Raw genomic sequence first — 12,475 nt, 5'->3', positions numbered from 1 at the left:
CATAATCAGAATCGTGTTTATGTGCCAAGTATATGTGCAGACACATACAAGGAATTTGGTTCCGGTAGATGGTGGCTCTCAAGCACAGCAATGTAAATCACACACACACACACACACACACACACACACACGTGTCTATATATACATTACATATGCATACGCATACATACACAAAGCTGTGTAAACCAACTATAAATAACTAATCTAAACTTATATACATAAAATACAGAAATGAAATGAGGTGGAATGAATACTACAGAATGTACATAAGGTGCAGTTGCAGTCTGGCAGTGGGAGCAGTGTGACAGGTCAACTGTTTAGAAGGGAGATGGCGAGGGGAAAGAAACTGTTCCTGTGTCGGGTGGTCCTGGTCTGCAGGCTTCTGTGCCGTCTGCCAGAGGACAGCAGATCAAAAAGTCTGTGTCCAGGGTGTGAGGGGTCTGTGATGATTTTCCCTGCCTGTTTCCTGGTTCTTGGCGGGTACAGATCATGGATGGAGGGCAGGGGGGTGCCGATGATCCTTTCTCCTGCCCACAAACAGGACCCTGGCATAAGTTCCCGGGCGGTCGAGGTGTTGCAGGATGTAATGCAGCCCCATGTTCACTGCATCATCCACCGACCTGTTTGCCCGGTAGGCAAACTGCAGAGGGTCCAGCTGGTGGCCTGTAATGTCTTTCAGATGGGCTAGCACCAGTCGTTCGAAGGATTTCATGACCACAGACGTCAAGGCGACAGGTCTGTAGTCATTCAGTCCTGTGATGGTGGGTTTCTTGGGAACAGGGATGATGGTGGAGCGTTTGAAGCAGGAGGGAACTTCACACAGCTCCAGGGATCTGTTGAAGATGCGAGTAAAGATGGGAGCCAGCTGTTCAGCACAGGTTTTGAGGCAGGAGGGTGAGACGCCGTCTGGTCCGGGGGCTGTCCTGGGCTTCTGTTTCTGGAATAGTCGGCTCACATCCTCAGTGTGTATTCTGAGTTTCAGGGAGGAGGAAAGGGGGGTGAGAGGTGTGGTGGAGGTCGTTGAGTCTGGATTGGGGAGGGTGGGGGTGGTCGTTGAGTCTTGATTGGGGAGGGTGGTGGTGGTCGTTGACTGGATTGGGGAGGGGGAGGATGAAGGGGGGAGAGGTGGAAGGTGTGTTGGGGGTCAATGTCTGAAGCAATGTCTCTGGGGAGGGTGGGGCGTGGAAGTCTGTCCGTCTCAAACCTGCAGTAGAATGTGTTTAACTCCTTGGCCAGGTCTTTGTTTGCTTCAACAGTGGGTGGGGCGTCTGTAGCTGGTGATTTCCTGCAGGCCCTTCCACACTGACGCTGGGTTGTTGGCTGAGAGCCGTTCTTCCAGCTTCTGGGAGTAGATCCTTTTAGCTGCTTTCATCTCCTTGGTCAGTGTGTTCCTAGCTTGCTTGTACAGGGCCCTGTCACCACTTCTGTAGGCGTCCTCCTTGGCCTTACGAAGATGTTGGAGTTTAGGAGTGAACCATGGGTTATTGTTGTTGTATGTGCAAAAGGTCTTTGTTGGCACACACACGTCTTCACAAAAACTGATGTATGATGTCACAGTGTCCGTGAGCTCATCTAGGTTCTCAGATGCAGCTTCAAAAACAGTCCAATCAGTGGAGTCAAAACAGTCCTGCAGTTCCTGCTTTGCTGCGTTAGTCCACTTCTTCACAGTTTTGACTACAGGCTTGGCACGTTTGAGTTTTTACCTATAAACTGGAATAAGATGGACCACGCAGTGATCAGAATGTCCCAAAGCTGCCCGGGGCACAGAGGCATCTTTTAGAGTGGTGTAACATACACACATGCACTAGGGAGCATGCAAACCCTTGAGATTAACTTAAATTCTAAAGTCATCTAGCCAGCTCTGCCACTTTTGCTGAAATCACATAATACTTTGGTTTCAGAATTCTGTTTCCAGTGGTTTGGATTATCTTGTTGCTTGAAATTTCCACAGCAACGTGAAGAAGCCTGCTTGTTTGCAAGTCATTGTCCTTCAGGTGTATTTACAGCATGTGTTCTTTGTTGCATATACTCACTGGGATTGATAAGAACACAGAGCAGACAAGCGGGGCACATTTCTTGGAGCATTACATCCCATCTGTTAAAACAAGAGATTGCCAAAAGAAATAAATGTAAACTTTACTGATCAGTATTAGGGCTGCCACGATTTGTCGACTAGTCACGATTACGTCGACTATCAAAATCGTCGACGACTGATTTAATAGTCGACGTGTCGTTTGAAGCTTTGTAAGATCGCAAAAGACGCAGGAATAATAGCAGGATTTAAGAGTGTAATAACGGACTGAAACAGAAGATGGCAGCACTGCATGTACAAGGATTCCAGCTGCCGTTAAACCCCGAAGAAGAAGAAGTAGCTGTGTCCCAGAATTCATAGCGCGGCCCAGCTTAGTTTCCAACAATGGCGGTAGCTAGTTAGTTTTAATATTACTCTTATTATTCTTTCTGGGTCACAAAATAAACGTTTAACATATTTTCAGGCGAGAATGTAGCTGTGTAAACCTCAAATATCGGCTCAGTTTATCAGGACACCACATATTTTCAAAAGCGCTCCGACGTTTTCGGAGACGTCTGTTACCCACTAGCTCGATAGCTAGCCGGGGGCTAGGTCACTAGCGCCGTGAGAACACCGGACTCCCGGCAAATTGTTTTCAAACCCACCGCCGTCTTTCGCGACTCAGGTTAAATATATATGAGTCACTTAGATAAATTAAAAATGTTGTTGTTTGGCTTTTTTTTTTTTTTTTTTTAGTATTTTATTTGTTCCTGAGTAAATCGGTTTGGCTGAGATTAAAGTTATAGTTTTTACACAGCTGAATAAACGTCAAGCAGACAGCTGATTATCAGAAGTGTGAGATGCTGGAGAATATACCCCGGTGTCCTGTTATATTTTAGATAGCAAGGAGTTTATTAAACTTTACCGAAACAATCTGCAAATTTCATTAAAATTGAATAAACTATCATCTTGTCTTTATTTTTAGTTAGCACCTTAAAAGCTTAAAGCTGTAAGCTAATGATAGTTATATAAGCTGTAGTTTTACGTCCAGTGGATGATGATCTGATTAGTCGACTAATCGCAAAAATAATCGGTGACTAGTCGACTATCAAAATAATCGTTTGTGGCAGCCCTAATTAGTGATGTGTCCTGTGTGTCGAAGCTTCGAATCGTGCGTCGGGTAATCGCGGGGGCGTTTTTCTGAAGCGCGCATCGAGGCTTGCTTTGATTACGTATGCAGTGACGTTCGAGGCCTCGCGGGCAGTCCGTACCACGTGACTGATTCAGGGACTGGTTCATCGGTTCGCGCCAGATTCGAAATAACATGGGCAGGAAAACAGCTGATTCCCCATCACACCATGTTGTGGAATTGGATTACGTACGTGCTACATAGTTACTTGTGCATTTCTTCTTCGATGGAACCAGCAAGGAAGAGATGTTTTTTTTTTTAATTTTGTCTCTCCTAATAAAGTATGCACACAGTAATAAATATCACAAATGATAAACACCAAAATATAAATAAACAACACTACACATCCTATAATCTGATTTCTGTCTTTTAGTTTATTAAAAAGTGAAGCACCAAACACTAGTTTGTGTCATTATCCAGATGTACATAAGGTTTACACATCATTATAATCAAAGAGCCCGCTTCACTTGAATTGTCCACTTGATGGCGCAGTAGAGCAAATGAATCATCACAATGCTTCGAACCATGAGTCGACCAATTGGATGGAAAGCTTCAGTTCATCATGAGGCTTCATCTCACCATCACTAGCCCTAATCAGTATGTGAAATTACTATCCAAGCCCCCTAATTCTGAAGCTAAACCTTCCCTCTATCCACTTTCACTTCCATTTTTTTTTATGGCTCCAAATCACACTTATATTGTATTATACTTTATATTGTAAGGTAAAGGTGCTACAATAATAGGAAACCCCAAAAATCAGATGACCACCTATGAGCAAGTACTTGACAAACAGTGGAAAGGAAAAAAAACTCTTTTAACAGGTCATAGCGCAGGGGTGGGCTACTCCAGGCCTCGAGGGCTGGTGTCTTGCAGGTTTTAGATATCACCCTGGGTCAACACACCTGAATCACATGATTAGTTCGTTACCAAGCCTCTGGAGTTCTCCAGAGGCTTGTTGAGGAGGTAATTTAGCCATTTGAGTCAGCTGTGTTGGCTCAAGGACACATCTAAAACCTGCAGGACACTGGCCCTCAAGGCCTGGAGTTGCCCACTCCTGTCATAACAGAACCAGGTACAGGAAGGGGCCTCCATCTGTCGTGATTGGGGGTGATGGTTGACATCCATCCATTTTGTTTTGCTTATCCAATTGATGGTCATAGCAGAGATGGAGCTTGTCAGTCAGTTGCAGGGATAATGCATAGTGACAGACAACAGTGCAAACTCATATTCACACCTACAACCAATTTCGAATACCAATTAACCAAAACAATAACAACTCCAATATGGTAGAACCCAACTGAGTTATCGATGGGCTGATATATCCGCCGATATATCTGCAATCTTCTGCCCTGAGCCGCTGTTTCTGTGCTGCCCAGCTGTGGTGACAGTGGCACAACATGTCGCCCACTGATTTTTACCATCTCTGCAGAAACTCTGACATTGGCAAATTATGTATTCGGAGCAGGCGGTGGTGTGTCAACAACAGGTGGACACACTGCAAGACCAGGCAGTGCTGAGCCATTACAGGGGGGGCACGTGATGAAAAGGTTTAGAGACAGAGAGAGCATGTTCTAGGTTCCTTTTTTTAAAAAGGGATTTTCAGAACTGTTGATATATGAAGCAATCCTCATTTAAACATGGGTCAACCCTGTTTTTGGCAATTATGACAGTTTTAATAAAACCTGCAAGTTCCTGCATTTATGCTGAAAAGCAAGGAAAAGTTAAATGATGCTTGTACTCAGTGTTCGGGAGTAACGGAATACATGTACCAGCGTTACGTATTTAAAATACAAAATATGAGTAACTGTATTCTGTTACAGTTACTGTTTAAAAAGATGGTATTCAGAATACAGTTACTTTGTTGAAATAAAGGGATTACACGGCGGTCTTTTCCTGTTTCATATGTTAAGCTGTCCCCTCTCTATTTTTGGTAACTGCATGCTGGTGGAAAACCCAAACAAAACACGCATTAAGAGGCTCTAATGCCTTGGTCTCAATCTCACGGCCCATGTCACCTCTACTTGCGGCCCGCATGAGTCATTTTACCCACACTGGCTTTTCTCTGGGATCTTTGCTCCAGTACGACAGTCTCACGTTTCTGTGGAGAGTAAGTCTGACTTTGATTCTGATTTTCAGGGGGATATGGGGATCATAAATCACAGGTTTGACACAAGATGTATATTATCACCTTATGGTATTATCATCAGCTGTTTTTATGTCTCTGAAGCGAGTCTGTGTGTTCTTCAAGTTGAATGTCCTCTTTCCTTGCATGAACATTAAAATTAAAAATATAAAATATTTGATCTGACACAACACAGTTCGTAAAAACAGTAAAATATCTCAGTTAGAATATTTTTATTACATTTAGTAGAGAATTTATCAAAACAAAATTAGCAATGTTCAGTGTTATTTACAATAAAAACAGACACACAAGATTAAAAACCAACTTGAAGTACACAGATTAAGGCATTAACATCTCATTTGCTAGTGTCTCCTTTAATGAACCGCACAGAAAGTGATACAAAAATAAATTTAAAACAATTCAAGTTTTTCTATAGAAAGGGCTCTATAACAAAACAATAGAGATAGAAACAGGAATTGAGAACAACATCAATCACAGCACAAAAAATTCACGGATACAAAACATGCAAATGCAATACAGCATAGGTAATACAATGGTAATACAGGTCCCATCTAGAAATTATCATATATATATCTATATATATCTATATATATCTATATATCTATAAATATCTATATATATATATCTATATATATATATATATATATATGCCTCTCCTGTGCTTTAACTCAGTAAAACTAAGGATGCTTTGCCAAATTTTGCAAACCATGCTCCTTTTTTTCCAAATACTAATTGACGCATTAAAGCAACATCATCATATCAATCATATCAATCAGAATCCCATATTCTTACAATAATGTTCATACAGTATATTCAGGGTAATAATGATCTGATCCTCTGTTGAATTTGGTTTGCTCACTTACAAAGAAATGAACAGTCTCTAATTTTTATTGTAGTTGCATTTTAATGGAGAAACAGAATATCAATCAAAAATCCAGACAACTCCATTACTTAAAAGTTATAAATTGAATAGCATATCATTTAGTGGAATAGGTAAATGATCCCCTATAACCTACAGCCAGAATTCTGGCCTCCACAGATTGGTTATGTGCCCATGTAGCACAAAGACTATATTCAGTCTATCAAACATTACAATTTCTGATCTCAAAGCCTTCAGGAAAAGCTTTGTGAGAAAGCTGCTGGTGTGATGGAATAAAAATATAAAACGACTATCAGTCATTCTCGGTCTCCATGTAAGATCTTGCCTTAATAGGTAAGGATGATCATGACCCAAGACTACGATCTGAAGGCAGTTGGGACCACAGTCGCCAAGAACACCATTGATAACACTCTAAACTGTAATGGATTAAAATATTGCTGAGCCCACACGACCCCCCTGGTCAAGAAAGCACATGTGCAGTTTGCACACTTCTAAATGATTCTGGGAACAGTCAGGTGAAAGTGGGGTGGCTGTAGCTCAGGAGGTAGAGCAGGTCAGCTACTAATTGGAAGGCTGGTGGTTTCATCCCTTGCTGCCCCAGTCTGCATGCTAAGTATCCTAACCCTAACCCCAAGCTCATATTAATGTGTGTGAATGCTTAGATAGAAAGCACTTAAAGCATAGAAGACAGTGCTTGTGTGAATGTGGCTTGTTGTATTATGCACTTTGAGTGCTCTAGGAAAGTAGAAAAGTGCTATATAAGAATCAGTCCAAGTCCAGTGGTCATATAGAACTAAAATTGAGCGTTTCAGGGAAGAAAGATGTTGACCCAAAGAATACCATCCCCACAGTCAAGCACGCAGCTGGAAACATTATGCTTTAAGGCTGTTTTTTTTTTGCTAAGGTTACAGCATGACTTCACTGCATTAAGGAACCAATTGGCAGGCCATGTACTGTAAAATGTTGAACAAGAACATCCTTTCCCAAGCCAGAACACTGAAGGATCGTGGATTGATCTTCCAGCATGACAAATACCCCAAACATATAGCCAAGACAACAAAGAAGTGGCTAAAAAAAGAAGCATATTAAGGTCAGGAAGTGGCCTAGCCAGTTTTCAGATGTCAGTCCTATAGAAAATCAGTGAAGGCAGCTAAAGCTTCAAGTTTCCAAAAACCTAAAGGATTTAGAAAATTTCTGGGCCATAATCACTCCTGAGATGTTTGTGTGGCGGGGTGTTGTCTTTTGCTCTGCCGTAGAGGAGGGATGGTGCAGCGGGGTAAGGGTGTAGAGTCAGGGGAGGCTGGCAGACACAGCAAGGACCTATCATCATAATCATGCATCCACTTTTTCTGCAGTAGCTGAGGAGAGCAGTAGCAAGAAGAGCGAGGGCAAGAAGCACTGCCAAGTGACCAGAAGCTGGAAAGCTGCTCACGCAAGCACAAGATTACAATGCACATTGTAAATGAAGACTCTGTAATTACACTGCCAAGCGTGGGTCACACTTGCTACAATGCACAAACCTGGTGACAACTACAAAAAACATCTCACAACTACATCTACCAATAAGGGCTTCTTTACCAAGTACTAAGTCATGTTTTGCCTGAGGATCAAATACTTATTTCACTCAAACCATAATTTTCATGTTTTTTGGATTTTGGTTGATATTTTTCTCTGTCCATTAAAATGAAATTACTACTACTACAGTTCATTTGTTTTTTAAGTTAGTAAACTTACACATTTAGCAGGGGCTCAAACAATGACTTCCTCCACTATATGTATGTATATATGCACCCTATCTCCTCCTTAAAGGATGGGCCAATCTGAATGAAAAATGTCACAAAGAGCAATTATTTTAGCATTTATTTATTCTAAATGTAAATTATTTTGATATTTCTAAACAGGACGTTCATTTCATTATCCCCCTTCGAATGCAATGTTACATCTTCCGTTTGCATTTCTTTCACTTATCACTTTTTATGTATATTGCCCTTAAGTTAATGGTCACTAAAAATTGTACCTGCGATGGAATTGGAATGACGGAACTGAAAAAGCACCACAGTCCTTGCAAAAAACACACATAAAGTGGGTTTTTGCCAGTAGAAGTAATTTTTAATACTGCAAGGCATAGACATTAAGATGGACAACATCACAGCTCCCTATTCTTGTTAGCATAGAGGATATGAGCCTGACTAAAACATATTTTATCAATTGTAGCAAATATGTAGTCAAATTGACTTTTACGCATCACTGTGATATTTTGTCACTGTTTAGTTGCTTGATTCTAAAAAAAGGTATCTGATGACTGAAAGTGACAGGTAGCTCCTTTGAACAAATAAGTAATGTAGACATGTTTTAGCATCTGTTTAGATATTGTACATAAAAACATTGGAGGACTTTTTAACATTTTTTAATAGTTTCTCTTATGGCTGACACAGCATTTTAGATATACAACAATAAACTACTGTTATCAAGTGAGCTACCATTTGGGTCAGGCACAAGTTGTGGCTACAATACTATGGTAATGTCATGCTAGTTACACTCAAAGACATGGGCTAAAAAGGCAGGAAGTGATAATGGGTATTCCATCCATCTTTATATGCTTTCTATAACAGAAAGTTATAGTCTGATGTGGCCATTTGATTATCTATTGAGCCCTAAGCACCCAGTTAAGATGCAATTAATTCCCTATAAAATGCACACAAATTGTCACTGAAAAGTCATGACAGTTGAGTTCAGATTGCTTGTTGTTCTTTTTTGCGTTCCAATACTATGGTTCAAAATACAGGTATGTATTTTGTGAAATACACCCTTTCTTGCCAAGAGCAGTGTTGCAGAGTAATGGAATACATGTACCGGCGTTATGTATTTAAAATACAAAATATGAGTAACTGTATTCCATTACAGTTACTGTTTAAAAAAGTGATAATAAGAATACAGTTACTGTGTTGAAATAAATGGATTACACTGCAGTCATTTCCTGTTTCACAGGCTGTCCCGTCTCTAATTTTGGCAATTCCCCGCAAACCCAAACCTGGAAACCCAAACAAAACGCAAAATACAAGTCTCTAATGTAAGCGTCCTGTTAATGTTGGTGGCGTCAGTTACACAATGGACCTGGAACAAGCACAACAGAGTCAGCAGTGCGTGGGAAGGAATGTATTTCTTACTTGGAGATTCTGACAACACTTCATATTTGCCAGCAACCAAGCTGCTGAGAGCAATAGTAATAGCACAGTCTGCTCATTTCCAGATTCTCATTTTTATTCTTCAATCATAATAGATTATACTATTTCTTTTATGCTGGGTGTAGGTGCAGGCACTAAGTTTATCCTCTGTCTGAAGAACAGCCAACTTTCTTTAGATTTGCTGCTCCTTGCAAACAGGTTTGAACACCATATGGGTTGGGAGACTAGAGCTGTGTGCCTGAGATGACCTTATTGGAGATATCTGTACTCACTGAGATAATAAAGAGCTAAGAGTAGAAAAAAGCTGTGTGAAACTGTACAATGTGAAGCCAGAGGTTTTACTTGTAAATAAAAATTACTTGTAAATACACTGGCATCAGTGTATTTACTTTAAACACTTTAAACATGTTTAATATGAAAATCCAATATTTTAACACTAATGCGTCTACATATGCATATATATATAATGAGCATAGTACACCCTCTTTAATATCCACAGACTGTACAGATCCTCATTTTGGGGGGTTATTTTTATCTCCATTTGCTGAGAGTAACAATGCTCAATTCATTCCCCCTTGTACCTCAACATGGTGATGTTACACAGCACAAATTCTACAAGCCACAAAATATGTGTTTCAAACATCATTCTTGAGGTAATCGTTAGTAACACACTGGAAAGTATTTGAAATGCTGGTTAAAAGCACAGAATTGGCTCTTCTAAAGTTTTTTTTTACAAGCCTCGCTTTTAACATCAAGACAAAACAGCAGACTTTACCCGACTTGTGCACGCAGCATGATTACTGTGTATGTTATCCAGGCAGTTGGTAGCTTTTGCAACGGCACATCTGTGGTATTGTCTCTCACTGCATGTCTACTCAAAATGCTTCTTGAGCTAGCATACTACATCTTCACTTCGAGTAGTACTCTGGACAGCTAACAGTCACTGTAAAGTTAAGGTGATACACTGGACTGGGAGATACTTAGAGAGCACGAATTTATTTTGATAAATTACCCCATAAAAAGGTTTACTTACACAACACCAAATTATAAGCAACTAATTAATTAAAGATGCAACAATGGCTTGGCCAGGGACCATCTACTTGGAACAGCCTTACGCTATTCAGAGCTCAGAGCCAACCAGAAGCTGCTCTGAAAAAAAAAACAGTTACAAGAAAAATCATGAAAATTAAAAAAAATGTTAAAGAAAGAGAGGTCAACATAATTTTATCTGGTAAATTTATAAACATACTGGAAATAATGCAACTACCTGATATTTGTTTTGTTATATAAATCCACCTGCTTACTTTTGGTAAGTTAAGATATGTCAGATAACAGTGGGTATATACCAACTCATTTCTGTTAATTATTTGTACCTCTTTTCACTGTTTAAAAAAGAGAAGATCCTGTTATTTAATGCAATTTGGGGGATTTAGGAAGTTTAATTATTTCTTTTAGTATGAAAATAATATTTTACTTTGAGAAAAGTTGAAAAGTTTGTTTGTATATGCTGTAAGTTATAGTTTTTAGAAAAAAAAATCTGAATCAGCAAAAAAAGGAACTTGGAAGCAAACAACCAAATTGCAATTGGTGCATTTGCTTTTGTGTTCACAAACAAATAATTACATTATATATGCTGTAATTACGCTGGAATTCTATAAGCTACATAACTTTGCTGGATTAGACCCGGGTTATAGGGCACTTCACAAATGTAAAAGTGACTGGAACCACGGGGGAAAAAATCACAAAGAGGGGGTTGATATAACTTATTTACGCTCTATATTAACTAGAAAATACAACAAGGAACGTGTCTGCTTAGGGTCAGTTGTGATCAGTTTTTAATTACTGACACTCCTGAATCATAACAGTGACCCGTGTATTTTATCCATAAGATTCGGGCTAAAGTTGTGGAACATTTAAAGAAATTACTTTCAACATGATGAGGGAATACATTAAATTGATATGGAGTATCACACAGGGCCTAATGTTGCTGTCACACAAACATTTAAATTTCCTAGCACAAACAATTTTCTTCTGCCAATTTTCATCATGTTTTTTTAACAGGCTGAGGTTTATTTTAATATACGATTCTATTCTACTTTTACATATTATAATTTTTGATCATAGTAAAATACCTTTCCTTTCTGCAAAGGACCTCATAACTTCATTAACCACTTTAAAACATCTGCCAGTTTAATTTCAGGCATGAAGTGGATTCACAAATCTTTAAGACTTGCAAATCTATACAACTATTTTAAACAACAATGCCTGTTTGAATTTTAGGCTTAATGATTTGATTTTTGTAATATCACTCGCACCTTTCACTTTTCTTATCTATTTAAAAATATATTTTGTAATGCAGTTACAGCCACATAATGTTAATTCCAAATAGACAGACAAGAACATGGAGTCTGTTTTAAAATTCTTATCTTCACATAACTTTAAAGCCAAGTACCTTTGTGTTACCTTTGTGTAAATTCCCTCTCATTTTAACAACTGAGAGGGAATTTACACAAAACGTTATAAACCTAACGTTTCTGGACTACCAGGACCAATAAACAGCATTATAAACCTTGTGATCTGAGTAGTTCAGTGTATAGTTCAGTGTGTGGTTGGTTAGCTCAAACTAAGCAGCTGAAGTTTTTTGATATTGTTACTTCTCTCTGGGTTGAGGCAGTTTTGTTTATTTCATTTTGTTGTAATCATTAAAATACTGATATAAAACCATTCTTGAACACATACTTTCTCTTGCTAGAAAGTCAGACAACACTCAGAAAGTATGTCAAGACAACAGTAAACTCACATCTGCAACCTTGGCACAACTCATATGTGGAACTATTTCTCTACAAAGACTAGATAACAAAAAAGATTAACATCCTATTCAATATCACAGTGTCTGCTGGGGTTATTTTGTGACTCTTTGCTGGGTTCAGACCCCAGATATGTTAATCAGGTTGGCGATAACCTGCCTCAGGTTGACTATTTTCTTCTGAAATTTAAAAAAGTCAGACAGGAATCTCTGTTAGACGTGTTCTCTACAAGCTTGACTAAAAAGAAAAACAATGGATAT

The sequence above is a fragment of the Diplotaxodon limnothrissa genome, linkage group LG7, assembly GCF_057381915.1.
Source record: "Diplotaxodon limnothrissa isolate DT_005_m linkage group LG7, D_limnothrissa_male_GT1.1, whole genome shotgun sequence".
Lineage (NCBI taxonomy): Eukaryota > Metazoa > Chordata > Actinopteri > Cichliformes > Cichlidae > Diplotaxodon > Diplotaxodon limnothrissa.
Note: the sequence above shows the minus strand (reverse complement) of the source record.